Source organism: Pinus tabuliformis, chromosome 9 (assembly GCF_031772625.1).
Source record: "Pinus tabuliformis cultivar Carrire ecotype Pingquan chromosome 9, CPIR1, whole genome shotgun sequence".
NCBI classification, from domain to species: Eukaryota; Viridiplantae; Streptophyta; class Pinopsida; order Pinales; family Pinaceae; genus Pinus; species Pinus tabuliformis.
In genome coordinates this window covers 1,570,436,555-1,570,449,749 of record NC_142307.1, presented here as the reverse complement: position 1 = coordinate 1,570,449,749, position 13,195 = coordinate 1,570,436,555, and the positions used below count along the sequence as shown (strand labels likewise).

Genomic DNA, 13,195 nt, shown 5'->3' with positions numbered 1-13,195 from the left:
TGCAGAACTGAGCCTCAATCCCCGCAACCCCAAAATGTGCCTTTCCCTTTGAGCCAACAAAACACTATTTTATCAAATCAACTCTCTTGCACATATACCTAGCCTAAAATCAAAAGATATTTCAGTCATCTCAAGCTCCATAGATCATTATTTGCTGAGATTGACCCGGAGAGAGCCCTCTCCTGACCTGGTAGGGCTAGCTACCAGGCTGAGCATGGTTTGATGTTGGCCCTGGATCCTACCTTTTCAGCCTGAGGTAAATCTAGGCACTAACATGCAGTTTGAGCTTTGAGCAAGGGAGAGATTGTTTTCGAGGGCACCCTATCTGGGATAGGTGGCATCTTCGGCGTTGGCATCCTCTCCTCCACTTACAGGTGTGCATTGTTTTTAATTGCCAGTTTGGTATTTGGTTTATGGCCATCACACATAGGGAAGGATTTGACCAAGTTCTGGCTCTGGTTTTGTTTTGTTGGTCTTGTTGGGGTCTAGTAGCATCCCCCTCGTGCTGGAGTGAAATTTGGCTCACTGCCTTTAGTGGTCCCCTCTCGGGGTCGTGCAAGGTCAAGCGATGTCTACGGAGCATGTGTGCTGGATTTTGGGTGGTTTGGTTAGCAGGGATCCTATTCAGGGAGAGGAACTATGAATTGCAGAGTCAGGGCCTCATTGTTGGCTTGGAATTATGGTTCTTTACGTTCATCCTAGGTTGGTTGGTTGTGGTCCCGCTAGCGGAGGTGGGGCGTTTCTCCTCAATAACAATTGAGGTTCGTGAAGTGACCTATTGGTCAGCTTCAACTCATCCCAGCAGTGTAGGGTTGGTCATAATGCATCTGACTTCCTATTTTGCTCGTTCCTCTTCGCAGCTTAAGCCCAATTTAGGCAGCCCAAGGGGTTGTGTGTCTCTCTCGCAAATGGAAATGGCAACCACTAACTTTGGGCAGGGTGGTATTATTGCAGGTCACTCAGGACAAGTGGTCTCTGGCGGTCGCGTTGGAAACAGGGCGGGTCATTCTGGTTGGGTGGCTTCTGAGGCATGTGGTGGTCGCTATCACGGTGGCTCGATGGTTGGTCGCGGGAGTTGCACTCCACTAAGCCAATAACGGGGTGGGATGATTTGCCGCGACGATTGGGGGCAACAAGGGAAGGCTCGTAATTTAGGACGCGGTCAGAGACAAGATTGGTGTTTAGAGCACTGTTGAGATTTGATTCAATCGGTACTTAAACACTTGGAAACCTCGAAGCGGGTGAGGTGAGAGGAGCATGCAGAGCTCATTACCACTTTGAACAAAATGCACTACTTCCAGTGCCATGTCTGAGAGTGCATAGTGGTGGTCTAGCGAGGCCAGAATATATTATTTGAGAAAGTAGAGAAGTTGGAGGCTTGGATGGCCCACTTTGAAGAACACGTTCAATGCTCCTTTTGTCCTCCTCCTCCTCCAAGAACAGCTCTGGACAACCCAGCCACCATCACTTCTGATGACTAGCATGGTTACATGTGTTTACTGGTGCTTTTAGTTTCCTAAGTTATGGACTGTGTCTTTAGATGTTTCTTTGTTTCTTTGTCGTATGCAAATCGTGGTAGTCAACAAACCTAGTCGAGGTGAGGCTACTTGCATTTTGCTGTTGTTGTACCTTTTTTTGGAAGAATGAATAGAATCTTGATTTACCAAAAAAAAAAAAAAAAACCAGTAGTGGGAACAGTCGAGCCATGCAAATTGATTCATAATTGTTATTCAAAGAAAATCACATCACCTAGAATTACTGGTTAGTGATCCTTAAAGGGGAAGGCTTTCACTCCTGTTAAATGCCTCTAGTCCCTGATGGCTAACCAGAAGAAAATGGGCTCTTAGCCAAGCAAAAGAATTTTTAAAGTATACTCCAACCCAATAAACAAAAAGTTCTTACATATTAATTTGGTAATTTTAAAATTAGAATTTGTTTTTTTCTTTTTAATAAGAAAATGTATTTATATTCCATACCAGGAATAAAATTTTGTTCTCCGGGCTTATTAAAATAACAAAACTAGAAACTATGACAAAAAAATTGAGTAATATAAATTCAACATGTAGTGATTGAACTAATGGAAATTATATCAACATTATTTTATTATACTTATTATTATTTATTAGTAATTTAAAATATTTTGTTTTTAAAATAGTATTATAATATTACAATCAAATTATAATAAATTTTATTGTTTTCATATTATATATATATATATATATATATATATAGTGATAAAAACAAAAATATTATTCACTTTGAGTGTCATTAGTGTTTAATAGATAGTATAATGTTTTAAAAATATAATTTAAGTAATTTAAAATTGTGATTTGAAAAATAATTATGTTAAAAGATTTTAATGATATTATTAAAATTAGCGTAAATTTATTTTAATTATGTTGAGAGGCATGTCTATTTTAAAATAAGGTTTCTAGAATTTTAATTAACTTATCAATAATTATTAGGTAAATGGTAGGGATTTAATCTTCATGGAATATTTTAGAATATTCTTAGTAGTATACACAAATCAAAGCTTAAGATTTATTTTTGAAGTAATTATGTTTTTTTTTCTTTTTTAATTACATTCAGTAATTAAAAAAATGGCATATGAACTAGTGTCATGTAAAAATAAGTTATGGTTTATGATATTGACAAGTCATGATATTGGCCCATGATATTATAACAAAGCATATTTATAGATTAAAAATCTCATGATAAAATTGGGGTGAATCTTCATGGTTAAGAATCTTGTTGCATGTTTTTTTATATATATATATATATATATATATATCTTATGAGTATTTAAATTTTAAGAACTTGAAATGTATGATAAAGGCAGTGTTTTGATGTCTGTGGTTAATTTATGGGCACTAAAATATTTTATTTATGATCTTGTTCAAATTAAAATGTTATATTGATTTGTTTTTGTTATTAATAATTTTCTTTGTCAACTTTGTATTAAATATGGAAGGAACTACACATTTTCCTCCTACGATGAATTAGAAACAAGCATAGATCCATCTTAAATACAGATCTAGCCCAGGGAGATCCAATTTCTTCACTTGCAAATTTTTTTATGAGTCGACATTATTTAAATGTTTTGTATAGCTATTTATTTCTTTATTTTTAATTTTAATTTTATTTTGACCTACATGAGCAAAATTTCAACTTTGATTACGAACTGATAGGGTTACACATCATACTATGTTGTAGAATGAGCCTCTCCACTCAAACACCTATGAATGAAAGAAAAATCTCTCTCTTTACTTTTACATATACAAAAAGAATTGATATTGAAATATTTTATTTATGATAAACACTTTACCTTTTTTGTTATTTATATTTTTTAATTGTCACCTATCAATTTCGTATTAGAAATTAAATGAATTATACATTTCCCTCATATATGTATATAACATGTAAAAAACTTGAAATGACTTAAAACTTATATAATTATTTCTGTTTTTTGTGTTTTTTCAATAGACTCGGCATTATATCTTTTTAATAAATAAAAATCTATTTAACATTTCATTACAAAATATGGAAGTTACAAAATATCTTCCATATTGTTTTGAAAATATCCTCACAACACCCCACCAAAAAATACTAAACAATAAAATATTTAAATTTATCCTTTAAGCAATAAAATTATATATGATAAAACAAGTCACTTATTCCCCACAAAAAATACTAAACAATAAAATATTTAAATTTATCTTTTAAGCAATAAAATTATATATTATAAAACAAGTCACTTATTTGAATGCCTTTAAAATGTCACTTATGTGAATGCATTTATAATATATAAATTTAAAATAGAAAATTAAAATATTTAAGATATATTTTGATAAGATTTTTGTTATTAGCTCTGGTCAAAATGACTCTAGGGTTGGATTTGTGTAATGATCACTATTAATTTAGTATTGACCAATATAATTTATAATGTTTAATTTTGAAAAAATAAATAATTATTTTTCAATACTATTAAAAAAATCATTTTCCAAACATTTAATTGAAAACTTTAAAGTCTTATTGCAACCTTTACACAATATAATGTTATGTAAATAACTACATCACATATTTTATGGTTGCAATATTCATACATGATTTTTATACATTTGTGTACAATGATTTTTTGTTCTTAATCTTGGCATAAAACCATTTAAAAATAAAATCCTTAAAATTATCTCATACTCACTTGATTCCTACTATAATTTAAGTTTTTGCATAAAAAAATGAGTAGAAATAAAATATAAATAAATATACTTACCAAGGGTTCTTTACTACCCACTCAAATTTATGCAAGTTTTTATACTTAAGCAAACAATTAATTTATCAATTTCATATCTCAAATTATTAAAAACAAAACAATAAAATTCTATTTATCTATTAATCATGGTTAAATTTAACGGTTACCAATACAAATCATAATTTTTTATACAATTTTTCCTAAAACATTATTTCTTAAAAAACACTTATTTAAACTTCTTAATAAAATAATTACTTATACATTACCACTAACCTAAATACCCTGCAGCACTTCTTAATAAAATAATCACTTATACATTACCACTAACAGCAATCTGATCTCTACTTAATCCTAAAAATGACTAATTTTGGGACAAGAAAAGTAACTTACAATCTAGCCCTGAGGTTAAGTGGATTGCAGATTCCTCAAATACTCTGGGATCCGAGAGAGACATAGGCGTTGACCGCACCCATGTCCGTCAAATTCCCGAATATTCAGGGAATCTGCAATCAACTTAAGAATACCCACAATCTAGCTTGACACTGTTTCTGCACCAACGAAGTTATGTGCTAGGTACGAAGGACGCCGTTGGTTAGTGTATAAATGTTTTCTTCAAATATTTTCATAGCCTCCGACGGCAAACAAACAGGAACTCTGATTCCTTCACCGTCGTTCTTTGAGGCCCTCATCAAAGACGAAAGGTTGGGTACCGGGGAAGAAGCAGGACACACATACACTGCTTTTCCCCACCCGAAGTCGGCATTTGCGCCCGCGACTACAAGATCGGAAACATCCGAAATGATGAAACAACCGCGCGGTGGGCCGAGTGGACGCCCATTCAGCTCCGCACGTATTCTTCGTCCACCATTTTCTTGCCTTCGTTAATCAATTTCACGGCGAAAGACAATGGCTGGTCAATCAGATCTCCGGCTCTTGCTATAGCGTGGCCGCATGCTACTACATTTCCATAGTACCCCGTGGAAGACGCGGTCGAAATCGAGAACGGGCGTTCACGGAAAACAATAATGCCGAGTCTTGGTGCGCAGGGAAATTGAGAGCCTTTACTCTCGATTGCCACAAGCAACCCGCTATTACTTCGAATGTGGTGCAGTGCCTCACCTCCTTTGCCTGCCGTTTCAAAGCTCCTATTTCTTCTGGACCAAAATAGAACCATTTTGAGCTCATTCCCTCTCCTGCACGCACTGGCACCACCGATTTTCGATATTTGTCTACAAAATCATAATATAAACGGCCGATAGCAGGGGATTTCACGGTAGGCTGCGCTCTGGGTCGAAGGATTTCTCTTTTCCAAACGGGAGGAACCGTGGGTGTCGCTGCTCCTCTGGCTATTTCACTCAGACCCAGCACAAACTGGGCGATTCCAACGCCATCAGCGATGCAATGGCTGAAATGCAAACCTAATATGAAGCCACCACATTTTAGACGCGTTACCTGTGAAAGATTCAACCATAAACGTTACCAAAGTTTAAGGAATCGATACGAAAATATTTAACTCTCTAAAATCCCATTGGAGAAATATTTGGGAGTATATATTATAAACGAAGAAAATTTTGAAATGGAAAAGAAAAATTAGAATATTTTTAAAAATGATTTTCTATTTATCAAATTGAGAAGTTTTTTATTACAAACAAATTTAAGATTAAAAGTGTAGGTTTTTATGCTACTTTTGTAAAGTGAAACAGGGACTGCTCTTATTGAAGCAATTGTTATGGTGTGAGTTATAAGGTATTTAAAAAAAATGAGCAAATAGAAGAGGGTAGATGGCCTAAGAATGTCTTTAATGATAGATTGTGCAAGAGCAAAAAAACTTGGATGCAGCAAAATAACAAATGGTTGAGTAAATGGGGTATTTGGTTGAACGAGTGTCCCATAAATAGGAAAGAAATAATAGCTTTTGTTATAGAAAAGTTCCATGAGTGTACTTGGGATAAGGCACTAGGAAGAAAAAAAAAGTACTATATTGAAGTGTTTAATCTCACTCATAGTCATCAACCAAAAGCATACATAGAGGCCAATATCTCTTGGAGAGCCAAAATTCTTATTGCTCAGTTAAGGACTAATTCTCATCAACTCCACTGTGAAATAGGGAGCTGGAAAAGGCCAAAGGAAGTGTGGGAGGAAAGAGTATGCATTTTTTGTTCTTCGGTAAAAGTGGAAATAGAAAAACATTTCATTTTAGAGTGTGAGGCCTTCAAAGACAACACAGAACTTCGGATAATCTATTTAGAGAGGGGTTTGTCAAGAAGTTTGGAGCATTTATTTTGAAGCTTCACAGAAAAAGTGCCGAATACATCAAGCAAATGAAGAAGCAATCTGTCTCATAGGTAATACATCAAGCAGATGAAGAAACAATCTGTCCCATACTTTCTTTCTTTCTATATCCAAAGGAATCAAATCCTTGAGGTGCAAATCTTTCTTCAAATTCTACACACCAAAAAGAAAATTTACAGGTGGATGGATTTTTAATTGTGTATTTATATTGTTATTTAAAAAAAAATTATGGGCCCACATTATTTAAATGTTTTGTATAGTTATTTAAATTTTTAATTTTTTTATTTTGATTTATATTTGATGATGGACCTATACCCTTACACATCATATTGGATTGTAGAATATGCCTCTAGAGAAAAAATGTATAGCCACTTTTTCTCTAAAATTATTGAGAAACATAATCTATCTAGATTATTAATATTAAATAATAATAAAAATTAATAATATCATACCAAAATTTCAAAACTAAAAATATAAAAAATAGGATTGTAATATTAAAAATAGCTTCAAATAATTTCCATATATCAAAAATTTATGTTTTAAGTATTAAATAAATTCTCATAAACCTGAATAATATTAAGGTCATTTATAGTAATCAAATTTAAATGTATTCCAACAAAATTGAAATCAACAAATTAACAATTTTTATTGTTCTCCATTTAAAATGGAATTGGCTAATCAAATCCCATCGTTTCATAGTAGACGGGCACGTGGTAATTGCTATCTTTAAAAAAACAATGTTTTGCCAAAAAAATGTAGAGGAGTTTTACAACTGTAGTTTTTTCATGCATTTTTTTGTAATGTTTGAAGAAAATTATTTCTGATATTCTAATTCATAAACCGAAGGAAAAAATGTATTTTAATATTCACAAAGGTAAAGATAACTAAAAAATCAAATCACCACAAAGAGAAAATTATTTTTGATATTCTAATTCATAAACCAAAGCAAAAAATGTATTTTAATATTCACAAAGGTAAAGATAACTAAAAAATCAAATCACCACAAAGAAGAAAATTATTTTTGATAGTGTAATTAATAAACCAAAGAAAAAATGTGTTTTAATATTCACAGAGATAAAAGATAACTAAAAAATCAAATCACCACAAGTTTATATTTATTTATTTTTTTCAATTTGTCAATTAAAAAAAAATTGATCGCTATGATACTAAACAAATTATCACAGCTTATGGACTTGCAATTATTAGTACTTGTATTTTTTTAAGGTTATTCTTGCAGATTGTTCAACCCACAAGAATATACTAGTAATTTTTCAATAATATTCTTGCGTGTTATTCAATCACACAAAATTTCATATATCAAATTTAATATATATATATATATATATAATATATAAATATAATTTTATTTAATTAAAAAACAAACGAACTTAGTGCAAATATAAATGCATGAACGGGAAAATTTTTATAATGGTAGATTTTAAGAATATTTTAAACCCTAAGAAAAATCAAAACCACAAATACAAACCTGACACAAAAGAAGTGGAGAGTTTCTGATGGAATATGACGCTGGAGTGTTATTTATAAACTCAAGAGCACGAGGAATAGGTGGAGAGAGATGTCCCAAGTCTTCCAAGGAAACATCTGTGTCCGCCTCTACAAAAAGAACCCCTTCACCGGTGCAGTCAATGATAAGCTTACCTTTACCTTTACTTGATTTGGAATAATTAAATCAACTACTTACCTCTTATTGGGGGCTACCACATAGGGAATTTCCTCTAGGATATTTGTATTGTGGAGGTAATTGTGCTCTGATATTGATGAGCCTGGAATAATTTCGCTTATGTTAACTATATCTGTGTGGATTAAGGGGTTGGGAGTGTAACTGCAATATGAGGGGTACTTAATCTTTGTATTTCTAGTTCCTTGTATTATTTTCTTTTGGGCCTAAGTTACAAGACACCACTACAGTTGTGGTTGTCATTGCTAGCTAAAGGTGGTGGTAAGATATTTGTTGAGCATGACACCACCATTACTATGGTTGTGATCACCAATTAAAGGTGGTAGTAAGATCCTTGCATGAGGGTTGGCACCACTATGGTTTTTGTTGCAATCACTAACAAATGGTGGTATTAAGAATCTTACACACCACAATCCCATGGGATTTAGAGGTGTTGCAAGGCTAAGAACCCCTCCACCACATGTAGATTGAATTGTTATGAGCCATTTTAATTATTCTTGAATACATTGGGTTGGATTCTTGAGATTTATTATGAGTTTGTGAGCCCTGCTCTAGGGAAACACTAATGAAGGTTGTTTTAGTGGTTTGATAAGTGATCACTCCTTATAGTGATTTTTCCTTACATTCATTTAATATTAGTTTGTAGGATCGTAGTGATACCTGGTTCGTGGACCCAAATTCTTGGACTTATAAGAGCTAAATGTTATATCGATATTGTGTATCTGAGTATTTAATTATGCATTTCGGAATGATGTATAGTTGCACGGTCTTTATGCGACTTTGCATGGCTTCTTTGATATATATGGTTTTAGGGGATAGGTTCATTAACTTATTCCTTACATCTTAGGAAAATAAGCTATTGACAAATCATTAGTACTTTTAAGTCTTACTCTAAAACTAAAAAGACAATTTCAACTTAGATGACATCTACAAAAAAAAATCAATACCTCAAAATGACATTACTAAAATTATAATAATAAAATCATATACTTGTAAATAACATCTAATTTTAATCATATAAATAAACCAAATACTAATAAAATTATATATTTTTAAATAATATTTAATCTTAATTTTATATATATAACCAAATAATTAATATGTCTCTTTTTATTTTTATTATTCTTTAATAAATATCCAATAAATTAAATCAAATCACTCAAGATGTAAATTAATAAAATATATTCTCTTATCAGCCTCATGATAAATTATATTTTATCAACTACACGACACAAGCTTCTCTTCCCTTTATTCATTTTCTTTTAAATATTATTTATAACGTTATCCCTAAGTCTCCATAGAATGATGAAAAATGGCATAATATACTAAGATACAAGGGAAAATAACCTCTAACCCAACAATGTCATTTCACATATTACGGTGAAAAGGATAGTGATGTGATATTACGAGGTGAAGACACTTTGAGAAGAATGGCGATGTGATATTAGGAAGTGAAGATAAGTTTGAGGGATATAAATTGATGAAACATTAAAATATAGTTATAATAAATATAAATATAGTTCGAGTATATTTAATGATTTAGAATATATATTTTTATAAAAATTATAATTTCACATATATATTATAAAATAAAAAGTTATTTTTTTATGGGGTGATTAATTAAGTTAATGACAATACTGAGGTAACACATGGGTATTCATGAATACTACATGGCTAAAGGCACGAGGACCGGCCTCTCCATCCTCTCAATGCACCTTGTGTACGGGAGATGCTAATGTAACTTGTGTGAGACCTCAATCAGTCTTGAAAATCGTTGGAGGTGGCGTCCGTCGATGATTTATGGAGGGTGGCGAGGTTTGCTATCAGACATTATGGGTTTGGTCTTGTTATGGTAAATGTAGTTTGAGCTTTGAGCAAAGGAGAGATTGTTTCCGAGGGCAACCTGTCTAGGAGAGGTGGCATGCACAGGGAAGGATTTGGCCAAGTTCTGGCTTTGGTTTTGTTTTGCTAGTCTTGTTGGGGTCTAGTAGCATCCCCCTCGCACTGGAGTGAAATTTGGCTCGCTACCTTTAGTGGTCCCCTCACGGGGTCGTGCAAGGTCAAGCGATGTTTGTGGAACACGTGTGCTGGATTTTGGGTGGTTTGGTTAGCGGGGATCCTATTCAGGAGAGGAACTGTGAATTGTAGAGTCAGGTCCTCATTATTGGTTTGGAATTGTGGTTCTTTACATTCATCCTCGGTTGGTTGGTTGTGGTTCCGCCAGCAGAGGTGGGGCGTTTCTCCTCGATCACAGTTGAGTTTCATGAAGTCACCTATTGGTCAACTTCAATTCATTCCAGCAGTGTAGGGTTGGTCATAATGCATCTGACTTCCTGTTTTGCTCATTCCTCTTCGCAGCTTAAGCCCAATTCAGGTAGCCCAAGGGGCTGTGTGTCTCTCTCGCAGATGGAAATGGTAACCAGTAGCTCTAGGCAGGGTGCTATTATTGCAGGTCACTCGAGATGAGTGGTCTTTGGCGGTCGCGGTGGCAACAGGGCGGGTCGTTCTGGTCGGGTCGATTATTAGGCATGTGGTGGTCGCTGTCATGGTGGCTCGATGGCTGGTCGTGGGAGTTGCACCCCACAGAGCCAACAACGGGGTGGGATGATTCATCGCGACGGTCCGGGCAACAAGGGAAGGCTCATAATTTAGGATGCAGTCAGAGACAAGATTGTTGTTTAGAGCTCTGTTGAGATTTGATTCAGTCGGTACTTGAACACTTGGAAACCTCGAAGCAGGTGAGGCGAGAGGAGCATGCAAAGATCATTGCCACTTTGAACAAAATGCACTACTTCGAGTGCTGTGTCCGAGACTGCGTAGTGGTGGTCTGGCAAGGCCAGAATATATTATCTGAGAAAGTAGAGAAGTTGGAGGCTTGGATGGCCCACTTCGAAGAACACGTTCAATGCTCATTTTGTCCTCCTCCACCTCCAAGAACAACTCTGGACAACCCAAACTCCATCACTTCTAATGACTAGCATGGTTACATGTGTTTATTGGTGCTTTTAGCCTCCTAAGTTGTGGAAAAGGAAGAATGAATAGAATCTTGATTTACAAAAAAAAAAAACCAGTAGTGGGGACAATCGAGCCATGCAAGTTGATTCATCATTTTTATTCAAGGAAAATCACATCACCTAGAATTATTGGTTAGTGATCCTTAAGGGGGCAGGCTTTCACTCCTGTTAAATGCCTCTAGTCCTTGATGGTTAACCATAAAAAATTAGGCTCTTAGCCAAGCAAAAGAATTTTTAAAGCATACTCCAACCCAACAAACAAAAAATTCTTACATATTAATTTGGTAATTTTAAAATTAGAATTTTATTTTTTCTTTTTAATGAGAAAATATATTTATATTCCATACAAAGAACAAGATTTTGTTCTCGAAGTTTATTAAAATAACAAAACTAAAAACCATGAAAAAAAAATAAGTAATATAAATTCAACATATAGTGATTGAACTAATGGAAATTATATCAACATTATTTTATTATTATTATTAATTTAAAATATATTATTTTTAAAATATTATTATAATATTACAATTAAATTATAATAAATTTTATTATTTTCAAAATACATACAGTGATAAAAACAAAAATATTATTCACTTTTTGTGTCACTCATTTAAAATATTTTATTTTTAAAATAATATTATAATTAAATTATAATAAATTTTATTATTTTCCTGAGATCAAATTTTATATATATTATAATACTGATAGAAACAAAAATATTATTCACTTTGAGTGTCACTAGTATTTAATGGATAGTTTAATGTTTAGTTTAATGTTTTAAAAATATAATTTAAGTAATTTAAAATTGTGATTTAATTAACAATCATGTTAAAATATTTTAATGATATTATTAAAATTAGCTTAAATTTATTTTAATTATGTTGATAGGTATGTCTATTTTAAAATAGGGCTTCCAGAATTTTAATTAACTTATCAATAATTATTAGGTAGATGGTAGGGATTTAATCTTCATGGAATATTTTAGAATATTCTTAGTAGTATATACAAATCAAAGGTTAAGATTTATTTTTGAAGTAATTATGTATTTTTTTCCTTTTTAATTACATTTAGTAATTAAAAAATGGCATATGAACAAGTGTCATGTAAAAATAAGCTATGGTTTATGAAATTGACAAGTCATGGTATCGGCCCATGATATTATAACAAAGCATATTTATAGATTAAAAATCTTATGATAAAGTTAGGGTGAATCTTCATGGTTAAGAATCTTGTTGCATGTTTTTTTAATATATATATAGAGAGAGTTACAATTTAGTTCATTCTTATGAGTATTTTAATTTTAAGAATTTGAGATGTATGATAAAGGCAGTGTTTTGATGTCTTGTGGTTAATTTATATACACTAAAATATTATTTATGATCTTGTTCAAATTAAAATGTTATATTGATTTGTTTTTGTTATTAATATTTTTCTTTGTCGACTGTGTATTGAATATGGAAGGAACTACAAATGTACCATGAATTAGAATCAAGAATAGATCCATCTTAAATACGGATCTAGTCGGGAGAGATCCAATTTCTTCACTTGCAAATATTTTTATTTAGTTATTTAATTTTAATTTTAATTTTATTTTGACCTACATGAGAAAAATTTCAACTTTGATGAACGGATAGGGTTACACATCATACTCGGTTGTAGAATAAGCCTCTCAACTCAAACACCTATGGATGAAAGAAAAATCTCTCTTTACTTTTATATATACAAAAAGAATTGATATTGAAATATTTTATTTATGATAAACACTTTATCTTTTTTGTTATTTATATTTTTTAATTGTCACCTATCAATTTCATATTAAAAATAAAATAAATTATACATTTCTCACATATATGACTATATATGTATAACATGTAAGAGACTTGAAATGACTTAGAATTTATATAACTATTTCTGTTTTTTGTGTTTTATCACTTGACTTGG

The 13,195-nt window shown here is 32.3% G+C and overlaps 1 pseudogene; it reads right to left on the bottom strand.

Annotated features, from left to right (window-relative positions):
* Nucleotides 1–4,818: 4,818 nt before the first annotated feature.
* LOC149154645 (benzyl alcohol O-benzoyltransferase-like) lies at nucleotides 4,819–10,435 on the bottom strand (annotated as a pseudogene).
* Between the last annotated feature and the right edge of the window lie 2,760 nt (nucleotides 10,436–13,195).